Source organism: Amia ocellicauda, chromosome 11 (assembly GCF_036373705.1).
Source record: "Amia ocellicauda isolate fAmiCal2 chromosome 11, fAmiCal2.hap1, whole genome shotgun sequence".
Classification (NCBI taxonomy): domain Eukaryota; kingdom Metazoa; phylum Chordata; class Actinopteri; order Amiiformes; family Amiidae; genus Amia; species Amia ocellicauda.
In genome coordinates this window covers 14,520,668-14,533,231 of record NC_089860.1, presented here as the reverse complement: position 1 = coordinate 14,533,231, position 12,564 = coordinate 14,520,668, and positions in this window count along the sequence as shown.

Below are 12,564 nucleotides of genomic sequence, written 5' to 3'. Positions count from 1 at the left end.
CGAGGGCAGCACGAGGAACATGCATCTGCAGAGGAAGGCGTTCATCATGAAATAATCAGATCCACTTCTCTGTGAAGACCTCTTGACTTCATGGAAAAGGGGCACTTTTTTTGCTCCCCTTATTCGCTGTGCCGGCAATGCTGTGAATAAGATTACCATATTAATCACCCAATTCCGTGTGTATGTGTTTATATTTGCACTCTGGGAGCGTCAGTGAAGAGGGGCTAGGACTTCTGAATACAGCATTCTCCTTTCGCAGCAAGAAACCAAGAATTGAGCTGCATATATTATCATACTGATACGCATTATCTTTCACTCACTTACATGCCACTCACTCGACACTGCAGTGCCAGGACTGAGGGCCTGCCTTTCCACTGCTCCCAAAAGGGGGAAATGCCAGCAAATCAAATGAAGTTAATGGGATGAAGACGTGATAATGATTAAGCCATGATTTTAGAAATTAGTCTTTCATCTTCTAATGTACACTGAAGCATATGTCCCACCTGTCTTTTGGATTCAGAGTCTTCCAGGACACTTCAGGGGTGGTTTTAAATAACTGCGTGAATTGATCAACATTATTATTATTATTATTATTATTATTATTAATAATAATAATAATAATAATAATAATAATAATAATAATAATAATAATAGTAATGGTAACACTTTACATTAAGTATCCCTATTTACTGTGCATTTGCACTGTAATTACTTGTTACAATATATATGCAGTGCAAATAGGCATAATTACACTGGTATTTACCAAGTAATTACAGTGTAAATATACAGTTATTAGGGACACTTAATGTAGAGTGTTACCATACTACTACTACTACTACTACTACTACTACTACTACTACTACTACTACTACTAATAATAATAATAATAATAATTAAACTACTCCTACTAATATTGTTATATAATTCATTTTACCAGTAATGATAAACTTCACTAGCATTCCTTAATGAAAGGTTACAATATAAATTAAGCATTATTAATTAAAAAGTATTTATTTTTTGGAAAAAAAAGACATTACACATCAAATATATAACTTGGGTATTGGGAATTTACATGAAGGTATAATTCACCATTTGAAATTAATGCTCAATTAAAAATACACTTGTGTATTCTTTGCAGTTGAAACCATTATAGAATAATGCAGCATTCAAGAATAAATCGTGCTTCATTAACATGAGTTAATTTGCTGTGCATTCATTTCACTAGGTGTGTGTGTGTATCAGTGATAGAAACTGTCTAGCATGCTTTGTTTATCATATCTTTGGGAAAGTGTTTTTTATTTCACAGTTTTTTTTTATACTTTCTCATTTGGAACTGATTGTTTGTTTGGCATTTTCATCAGGTGACAGTGGCAATTTGCCTTCTCTGACAGACAGAGTAATGACATGAGGAGACTTGTGAGATCCTATTATCTTACAGCTCCCACATAGGATACAAGAGACAACAAGACTGATAACACTGGCAGTTATTAGAGGAGTTAATGTTTACTTGGGGTTTATGGAATACAAATAATCTTGCTGCTTTCATTACAGGTACTGCCATATGGATATATTATTCTTGCTGGAAAATTGTCTGATGGCTTTACATGTTTATGATGCTCACCATTATTCAGAAAACAAACACAATTATTACAGTTACCTTGTGATGATAAAAATCATTATTTATTTTTCTTTCCATTCCTTATTGGGGTGTACAGCTGTTCTTCAGGTGCAGGTTGGCTATGTTCTGTAACACAGTGTTGCATTTTGGGGTGAGAGGATGTGATAGGCAGGGACAGGGAACACTTAACTCTCAGGTGGAGCGCTAGCTAAACTGGGAGCTTTGAGTGTCAGACAGCTAAGCTAATGTAAATTCTAGGTACAGTACAAAAGGATAAGACCATCTTGTAGTCAATGATCAGGTGATTAAGGTGGCCCTGAAGTGCAAAACACAAATGCAAAAAGAAAACCGCAAATGCAATATGAAACACACAACTGCAAAAAGAAAAACACAAAAAGAAAAAGAAAAACACAATTGCAAAAAGTGAAACACAATTGCAAAAAGAGAAACACAATTGCAAAAAGTAAAACACAATTGCAAAAAGAGAAACACAATTGCAAAAATAAAAACACAAAAACAAGAAGCAGAATGCAATTGCAAAAATAAAAACACAAAAACAAAAAGCAGAACGCAAATGCAAAAAGAGAAACACAAACACAAAAAGCAGAATACAAATGCAAAAGGAAGAACACATGCAAAAAGAGAAACAAAAATGCTAAAACATCTTTTTGCAGTTCTGTTTTACTTTTTGTTTTTGTGTTTTTCTTTTTGCAATTGCGTGTTTCATTTTGCAGTTGTGTTTTTCTTTTTGCATTTGTGTTTTGCAGTTTTACACTTCAGGGCCACCGTAGGTGATAGTTGATCTCCAGGAGCAGGGACCTCAGACAAACAGAAGTGTCACAAGCAAGGTCCAGATCCAAAGCAAGGTCATTATGATTTCCTTCTACCAACTATATAAGTTCTCTTTCTCTGTCACCCTCTCTGTCTTTTCTCATAGATGGATACTAAGTACTAAGGATACTAAGTATCCATCATACCAAGTTTTTTACTGTTGGAAAAGTGATATAGCTGTCCCCCTTTGGCATTTCACTCCTTAAGATGAAGTTCTTCAACCTGATTGGTAGTTCTGGCAGTGAGAAAGTGAAAGACGTGGGTTGAAATATTACCCCCCCCAATCACCATAGCCCCAGGTCATGTTATAGCACCTTGCCATTAGCAACTGATTAAGACACGGAAAATTACTTCTTGACCTAATAATAAACACAATTAAGTCATTAAGACCTGAGGTGCAATGAAAACCAGAAACTCCGCCACTCCTCTAGGACTGGAATTGTCTACTACTTATATAAACGATAAAGCTGGTTCAGTCTGCGATTCTTTGTTAGTTCTCCGATTCCTCCTTATCAACAAGATATCTGGCGAAAAACAGAAGCAATGGACGAAAAGCAGAAAGCTGTCAAAAGCTGGGGATATAAAGCGGTGACATTAAGTCCTGATTATTTGTGGGTTGTCCTGTGACTTCAGAGTACTTCAATCCATCTCACAATCCCTGACCCTAGGCAATGAAGTCCAAAGGTGCCAGAAACCCATTTTCACCTTTCAAAGGCACTTGCTGTTGACTGAGCAGGCAGAAGCTGAGAGCTGAGAAGAAGCAATTATACCCCCAAACCCCTTATCAACACTCCAACTGCAAGGTTATTGTGGAGAGCCTTAAACACTGAAAAGCTATCCGCCTTGCCTTTCATTCAGGATGACAAACCCTTCTTACCTCTTTCCCTGCCTGCCCTCTTCAGAACCTCTGTCAAAGAAAGAGAAAACAATGTCATGAAAGTTTCTACAGCAACTGGGTCACTAGTAACAAACAAGCTGCTATTGTGTGGCTAACCTTACGATTAAATTTAACATTCACTCTGGCAGGGAATGAAATTCAGGCTTCACTGTCCATGCAAGTGATCTGACTGTAATCTCCAGATCTCTTCTGCTCCTGTTTAAATTGCTGTGCTTTTATCTGTGCTGACTCATTTCACTTCTTTGTAGCACAAAAAAGGAAGATTTAAGAATCATAAAAAAGAGTTTTGGACAGTTTTGCTATATTTGAGTAGTTGGCATACATAGTGTAAATTCTAAGCTTGCCCTTGTTCCTTCAAAAAGAAGGGATTCATTGGTTTTCTATTTTTCTATTTTCTAAACTGAAAAGGGGGACCAGGACTGGGATTAAATCAAAACTTTGACCCACCTGGTAATTGAAAACTACAGAACTGTAGTCAGTGGTGGCTTAATTTTTAGTAAGATGCCACTTTCTTTTAATCATAAATGTAACCGCTATGATGTACAGGTTTGCAGTTTGCTACTAGTTGCACTAATAACATTGCAAGTGAATTCCACACTTGATTCTGTTTCAATTTATATGTGTGAAAAACACAACTGTGTGGAGATATATAGAAAATGAACAGGATTACATAGGTAATACAGGGAAAATGCCTAGAATGCAAAGATTGGTTTAAAGTAAACCACTAAGTGTGTCTAGGTAAACCAACATCTTTGTTCAGGTGCTTGGAAGTATAAAGTATGCCTTAATTGATTCTACAAATTGAGATGGAAATTGACCATTACTTAAAGTGAGAACATCATCTAAGTGTTATGTTTTGTCTCACTTACAGAGTCTTAGCTGATTCAGCGCCTGCCATTTCTAACTTTGATATGTCGTACTTTTATGTAATTGTATTTTTTTTTTGTAATAACTGTTGCTGCTATTGTTTTATGAAATACATATACACCTGCGGGGTTGAAAATTGGAATAAGCATGCACTACTTAATATTCTAATAGAGACAAAGGTTTCAGCTATTGTTTCAGACACCACAGACTAACAGCCTGAGCAACACTGAACACTGAAACAAGATTGAAGAAAAGTTTTCAGCAGCGGTAGCGCTTCTCTTGTGCTTTTATGTCACTGTTATAAACGGTCTCTCTTATTAATCCTGCTTTTCACTTGAAAATTAAAAACATTGTCTAGACATAAGAACATAAGAAAGTTTACAAATGAGAGGAGGCCATTCGACCCACCGTGCTCGTTTGGTGTTCATTAATAACTAAGTGATCCAAGGATCCTATCCAGTCTGTTTTTAAATGTTCCCAAACTTTCAGCTTCTACCACATCACTGGGGAGTTTGTTCAGATTGTGATGCCTCTCATTGTGAAGAAGTGTCTCCTGTTTTCTGTCTTGATTGCCTAGAAGCCCAAATTCCATTTGTGTCCCCGGGTGCGTGTGTCCCTGCTGATCTGGAAGAGCTCCTCTGGTTTGATGTGGTCAATGCCTTTCATGATTCTGAAGACTTGAAGACTTTAAGTTTAATGGGGCATGTCTTACAAAATGTGTATTCCGGTTCTTATTTACAGCATGAGATTGGTGAGACCATATTAGTATACACTTAGCAATGGGTTGTGTGGCCAAGAAAAGTCTGTTAATAGTCAGTGTGTGGGTCTTATGTCATCAAAAGACATTGAGAACAGGAAGAGCTTTGTTGTTTGGAGGTGACAGCACACACAGTTTTCTGTTTCTGGAGTTGCCATCTCACTGTAGTCTCTCTAAGGAGCACGCTGTAGACCACACAGGGCCTGCTGAGGATACAGGGCACACTGCGAAGGCACAATGAAAGTGCTGTTTCAAACTGCAGAGAAATAGCCCTTTTTTCCCCAGGAGAAATTAGCTTTTAACCTGCCAGGCAATAGCAAAGACAGTTTGTATGTATTACTGTGACACACAGACAAAAAAACATCCATACATATTCAGGCACAGAAAAAGCAGAGCTGATAGATTAATATTAACACTCAGTGCATGGATGAGAGCTGTCCAAATGAGAAGAAAAGGGGGCGCATGCTACACAGAGAAACAACTTGCAGATGATAAAGATGTTAAGAGGGAGAGAAAGTATAAATACAGGCCTAACTAAAGAGCGTTTAATTCAGCAAGTAAGCTGATTTTATATTAAACTGGAAGCAGTGTCAGAAGTATAGGGTTTATGACCCCATGGTGCCTTAATTACGCTGGTACGTGTCCTGGTACATTGTAATAACTGTGTTGCGTTAGAAAGAGGAAATCAAAACCCAGCACTATCTCTATGCAAATGTCTTGGTAAGCTTTTATTAGGAGACAGAAAATCATTAAGCCACTTTCATCTGTCCATCATTTACAACCAGAAAATGAAAATTACATACTGAACTGAATGACACAGACACTTGTACAGCTTATACATGTAAATGTTTGCCAGTCAGGATTAACTATTTATTTTGAGAGTTTTGAGCTGGACTGAATTAATTTTTATAAAAGATAATGTTTTTCTTTTTTTTTTTTAATATCTCCTAGTCTGAACTAATATAAAACACATGTGAAAATACACATCTTATACACAAATACACAAGTTAGTGCTGACACACATGTAGCAGGAGACAAATATAAACTAAACAGAACTGTGACGAATGGAAACCTTTAGGTAATTTTGTGTATTAGCATAGTGTGATTGCAGTTATTTTTTAATCCTAGCGTTTGCTATTAAGAGCTTATTTAACATTGTATTTAAAAATAGCATTGTTTATTTAAATCCTAATCCTACTTTCAATTATTCTGCAAATTAGAATTTGACAGGAGCTTTCTTCCAATGGGAACTTTTTCAATTAAAAAAAAGAAGAGAGATTTAAAGCACACATAATTTACAAGTGTAATTATATTCTCATAAAGACAGCATTTGTCACTCCTTCACATTTCAGGTTTAAAATGTTAAGATTCATGTAAATAATAACAACAATAACACAGTATTGACAGCGACTTATTCTAAGTAGAAGTCATTGCTAATCTAGCTTCAGTATCACTATTGGAAATCAATAGTAGGCAAGTTGTGTGGGAGGCCCCCTGCCACAGTGTTTGCATAGGCAAGATTCGATAACTTTGTCTAAAAGAAAATACATTTCCTTTTGTCCCCAGTGATGTCTCAGGTCATTTTCTTCTTAACACAATGCTCGATGAATGTGTGGCATGCAGATCTCTTTGCATACCGTAAATAAGATGAATGATCCAGGTCTCCTTAATAGTGTGAGGCAGCACCATTAATCACTGCATTAATGCCTTCTAGACAGGGAGAAATAGTGAACTGCCTGCATTTTACAGGAGGATTGTGTATTAGCTGATCACAGCCAATGGGACTGTGTAGTCTAGGATTCATGTGGGGACCATCAAGGAGAGTAATATAGTTCTTCAATAAAGCTATATGGTGACATTTAGTGAAGGACTGGTGCTCTGGGTATTTGAACTTTCCTTTAATACGATCATCGAGTAAAACAGACTAACTGATATTGATATTGTTTGGGTTTGTGTAATCAAATATCTACCTCCTTCTGGTATTTTTGGCAGCATTCAGGTATACTGAGTAAATTGAGGTATACATTATCTGCATCTGGAAGAGTCAATGTATAATTGTATCCCCATCAATTATGAATAACTTAACTAAGTTCAATAAACAAAAACTACTTTCATGATAAAGGTGTGTGAGGGGTGTACACACATCATGGGACAAAGCAAATTTTATGGAGCACACAGAGTTCAAATAATTTTCTTTGAGAGTTTGAACAAAACATGTTGATCAGTAAAAATAAATACTGTCAAATTCACACTGAAAACTAAGAGTGACGTGAACTCAGTAGAGTGATACATCAGAAGTGAAGCTAAATAGAGCTCTAAAAGGATTCTCCTTCCATTTGTAACAATTTGCGGTATTATTTTTTTGTTGCTGCACAATAGTGCCTGGAGTGCCATCTGTCTTTGTTTTCTTATCTTCTTGAGCGCAGCACTCACTTTGACATTCACACAGAGCCACACTGACAGACCTGATTGAGCCCCCAAAGTGAGAGCCGACTTCTTTTGAGTCCTGTCAGTAGGACAAGAAAAATAACTTTTAGTTTGTGACAAAAAATTACAATAATAATAATACAAATAATGTGTCTATATATATATATATATTTTTTTTTTTATCAAGTTGTTTCATGTTCAAAAACAAATGAATCAGAAACTTATAAACATCTATATAAAGGTACCAAAGGTGACATAGTTTATGTAGAAAAGACGTACAATATTGTAGAACATTATATAGTGAAGCCAAAACAACATCTACAGCAAATGAGGTGAAATAATATAATACAAAACAAATAATATATATATATATATATATATATATATATATATATATATATATATATACTGTAAATACTTGCTACAGTGCAAATAAGCATAATTACAGTGGTAGTTACCAAGTAATTACAGTGTAAATACACAGTAATTAGGGACACTTAATGCAGTGGTACTATATATATAGTACAATGAGTTTCAGTATTGATCATTATGAGAAGTATACATTTTAAAAGTGGTTTAAAATATAATATATTTTGAAATACATTGCACAAAACAACATATCAAGATTAAAATATAGTAAATGTATTTTTTTTTTTATTTAACTGACATATAATTTCAAAATATATTGCTGTACAGGATTTATATACAGTGGGGGAAAAAAGTATTTGATCCCCTGCTGATTTTGTACGTTTGCCCACTGTCAAAGAAATGATCTGTCTATACTTTTAATGGTAGGTGTATTTTAGCAGTGAGAGACAGAATAACAACAAAAAAATCCAGAAAAACGCATTTCAGAAAAGTTATAAATTGATTTGCATGTTAATGAGGGAAATAAGTATTTTCAATGCCCTGGCTGAGGGAAGGAGGTTCTCACCCAAGATTTGACGGTTCATGGCCCCATCCATCGTCCTTTCGATGCAGTGCAGTTGTCCTGTCCCCTTAGCAGAAAAACACCCCCAAACATAATGTTTCCACCTCCATGTTTGATGGTGGGTATGGTGTTCTTGGGGTCATTCCTCCTCCTCCAAACACGGTGAGTTGAGTTGATGCCAAAGAGCTCGATTTTGGTCTCATCTGACCACAACACTTTCACCCAGTTCTCCTCTGAATCATTCAGATGTTCATTGGCAAACTTCAGACGGGTCTGTACATGTGCTTTCTTGAGCAGGGGGGCCTTGTGGGCGCTGCAGGATTTCAGTCCTTCATGGCGTAGTGTGTTACCAATTGTTTTCTTGGTGACTATGGTCCCAGCTGCCTTGAGATCATTAACAAGATCCTCCCGTGTAGTTCTGGGCTGATTCCTCACCGTTCTCATGATCATTGAAACTCCATGAGGTGAGATCTTGCATGGAGCCCCAGACCGAGGGAGACTGACAGTTATTTTGTGTTTCTTCCATTTGCGAATAATCGCACCAACTGTTGTCACCTTCTCACCAAGCTGCTTGGCGATGGTGTTGTAGCCCATTCCAGCCTTGTGTAGGTCTACAATCTTGTCCCTGACATCTTTGGACAGCTCTTTGGTCTTGGCCATGGTGGAGAGTTTGGAATCTGATTGATTGATTGCTTCTGTGGACAGGTGTCTTTTATACAGGTTATGAGCTGAGATTAGGAGCACTCCCTTTAAGAGCATTACCTGTATAAAAGACACCTGGGAGCCAGAAATCTTGCTGATTGATAGGGGATCAAATACTTATTTCCCTCATTAACATGCAAATCAATTTATAACTTTTTTGAAATGCGTTTTTCTGGATTTCACTCTCACTGTTAAAATACACCTACCATTAAAATTATAGACTGATCATTTCTTTGTCAGTGGGCAAACCTACAAAATCAGCAGGGGATCAAATACTTTTTTCCCTCACTGTAGATGGAATATATGACAATATATTACACTGTATTTTAAATGTATGTGTAATGCATTGACATGTATTGCAATATAGATTTTTTGTGAGGTTGGAACTTTTTAGCACGGCAGGCTTATTTTTTGAAAAATTGAAGTTTACTTCTGAATCGCGATGAGCAATGTTTCCGAGGTAAACAATTCACCTCTACCCCCCCCCTCCCACCAACACGCTCCCTTCCCCTGCGACTGCCATCAACACATCATGCAGGCAAACATGCTCACAGAGGCATTTAGGCCTCTTGGAGAGAAACAAATAGCCCTTCAGCACCCTGCCGCAATCTTGGTGTATCTGATCAGCAGGTGGTAAACTGAAGCCATACAGAGCTAATCCTGTGCCAACTAGATAGGAGTTCTAATGGCTTAATTTCTGAAATATATTAACTCCTTATGAGCCACCATTCCCAATAGGCAACAGCTGACATCCTGAGTTGACGTAAAACAGATTTGGTATCGAAAAGATGTGTAGTTGTGTTTTTTGGTTCCAAACCTAAACTCATGTTGATGGAAAAATAAAGTGACAGATTTCAGAAGATCCAAAATAAATGTCATATTTTGTAAATCAAAGAAAACATTTATATCCACGCAATGTTTGGTTTAGCTGCAGTATTACTTAAAGATCGAATGGTGCCTCGAATCAGATTCCATGTGTGTTATTATATAAAATGTCGCTATTGCAAAATCCTGTACTTTTCTATCTTGGAGGACACATAACAAACAAATGCTTCCATCACTACACATGTAGTTTTAGACAAACACGAAGAACAAAATATTCCTGATATTTATAAAAAGAATGACATCACTTGAATATATATGATAACTGTCTAAATACCCAACCTTACCAAGTCCAGCCAAACCTGAAGTTTAATACTTAAAGTGCTTTGTAAGTCCCAGAAAGTAGTTTCTGAAAGAAAACTGAGAAGCTGTATTTGAGTGGTCTGTGTGAAGTAGAGGGATGGTCTTATCAACATATGAACATTTTCATAATTTCATGAGTACAAGCTCTAAGGAATGTATAAGCTAAGAGTGTTATGTGAAATATTGTTTAGTTAGGTATGCCATGGCCTTATTGTATTTACTTAACTGGGCTTCTGAGTATAAGCAAGATATTCTTCCATTGTGCCTTCTCCATCTCCTTGCCCTCCAGCATATTGTGTGGGCTAACCCAGCGCTGTTTCATCATGAAACCACTCTGTTGGGACCTACAGCCTACTTACTAACAGGGGTGGCATTGCACTGCTGGATAAAAACATATTTTCTGTGTTGTTGTCAGTTGCTTCAAGCCACTTATCTATAGCAAAACCGCCCATGCAGGCTCATTTCTATATGGAATTGCAAGCTATGTCTTTTATGTATGTACATATGCCTTCTTTTATTTATTGACATGCCATAAAATAAGGGTATTTAATCTCTAGGACTTTTCTACATAGTGGCCAATGGCCTAGTGTATTGGCCTTCAGGGAGCCAAATGTGGTGGACGTAGAGAAATTAAACAAGACAACAAGAGGGATGGTGAGGGAGAATTGAGATAGTCTTTGATCAACCCTGATTGGCTGGACTGTCCAGCTTTAAAATTTTCCTCAAGAAATATAGTCTTTCAATCATTTGCGTTTCATATTTAACTTTGTTGTATGAAAGGGCCGCTAATTTCAAAACTGGCAGCACAGCATCTCTCTCTCTCTCTCTCTCTCTCTCTCTCTTCCTTTCTCTGTTGCTCTCTTTTTCCATAAACACACACACACACACACACACACACACACACACACACAACTACACATACATACATTTGCTCTGTGATGTTTCTGCTTTTCTTTAAAATTGAATAGGCCTGTAAAGGGCTCATCCTACCATTTCAATAATTGATTGCCAATATAATTTAGAAAAGGGGTACTGTTTACACTATTTTACATTATACACACGATTGTAAATCATTACATTTTGACAAGGGGGCTGTGAACAAATGCATAGAAAGAAAAAGCGGTGGATTTGAATCCCCAACTAAGATTGGCCTGAAAATGATTTCCAAAGTAAGGACAGTGTTTGGAAACATTATGTCATCATCATATATATTTTATATTGGGAACAAGTCAATAAATACTTGTTGGAAGAATAGAATAGCCTCCTGCATCTCAAGAAGGTAGCAAACTCAATGTGTTATTTTTTCTCCCCTTTTTCCCCCAGCAGATTTATAAACACTCAGAATTTTCCATTTGTCACCGAATAAATATAAAACTGCCAAGCCTTACAAGGTAATTAAATCCAGGCCATTCATCCCCGATCCTGTCTCCTCGGATCTCTGCATCTAAATAATGCATTGTTTTGTAATAACCTTTCAAAGAGGCCACACCATCATAGCCTGCGGCATCATTCTCCTTTTTTACAGCTTATTGACATGTCCGTTACTCTAATCTGAACGTGGTAATGCCCCCCATTTGTCTGTCTTAGAACCAAGAAAAGATTGCCGGGTTCCTCTCCAGATGAGGAACCCACCCATCCTTTCTGGTTACAAAGACACTGACATCTCCACAGCGAGCAGCTTGTGGCTTCTGGTTTATTTTAGATTTGTTAAAAGAAAAATGAAAAAAATCTGAGGAGGTGAGTGGGCTGGTTCTGAATACTTTTTACTGCGGTGGATCCCTTCGAGTGTAAAATGAGGCAATGCGTTCATAGCAGGTCAGGCTTAGGGAATAAAGGAAGATATCTGCACCAGGGAAGACAGGAGTTTGACCGGGTGGTAGCCAAACCATTACTTGATCAGATGGTGCTGGTATGCAGGGTGATTTTGTACCTAAAGCCAAGGAGGTTCAATGTAATTCCTTAACAGTTTATTAATCAAAGTAGAAAAAGGTAATCCAGCTGCAGAGACTTAACTGAACAAAACATGTAATGATGTCACATAGTCATTTGGTTATGTAGACAATTTTTTCTAGACATCCTTCTTTATGAGGCATGATTTGAAGGAGAAATTAGATTAGCAGTCCACAGATTTCTAAAGAGGAAACAAGTCCTGTTTTTTTCTCCTTATTCATTACGCATTTTCTGTATCTGTTAATGGTGGTGTGTACATCATAAGAACATAAGAAGAAAATCAGAACATATGAAAGTTTACAAATGAGAAGAGGCCATTCAACCCATCGTGCTCGTTTGGTGTCCATTAGTATCTATTCTAAGTCATCATTAAGTAAAACATTTGGTTTGCCTACAAT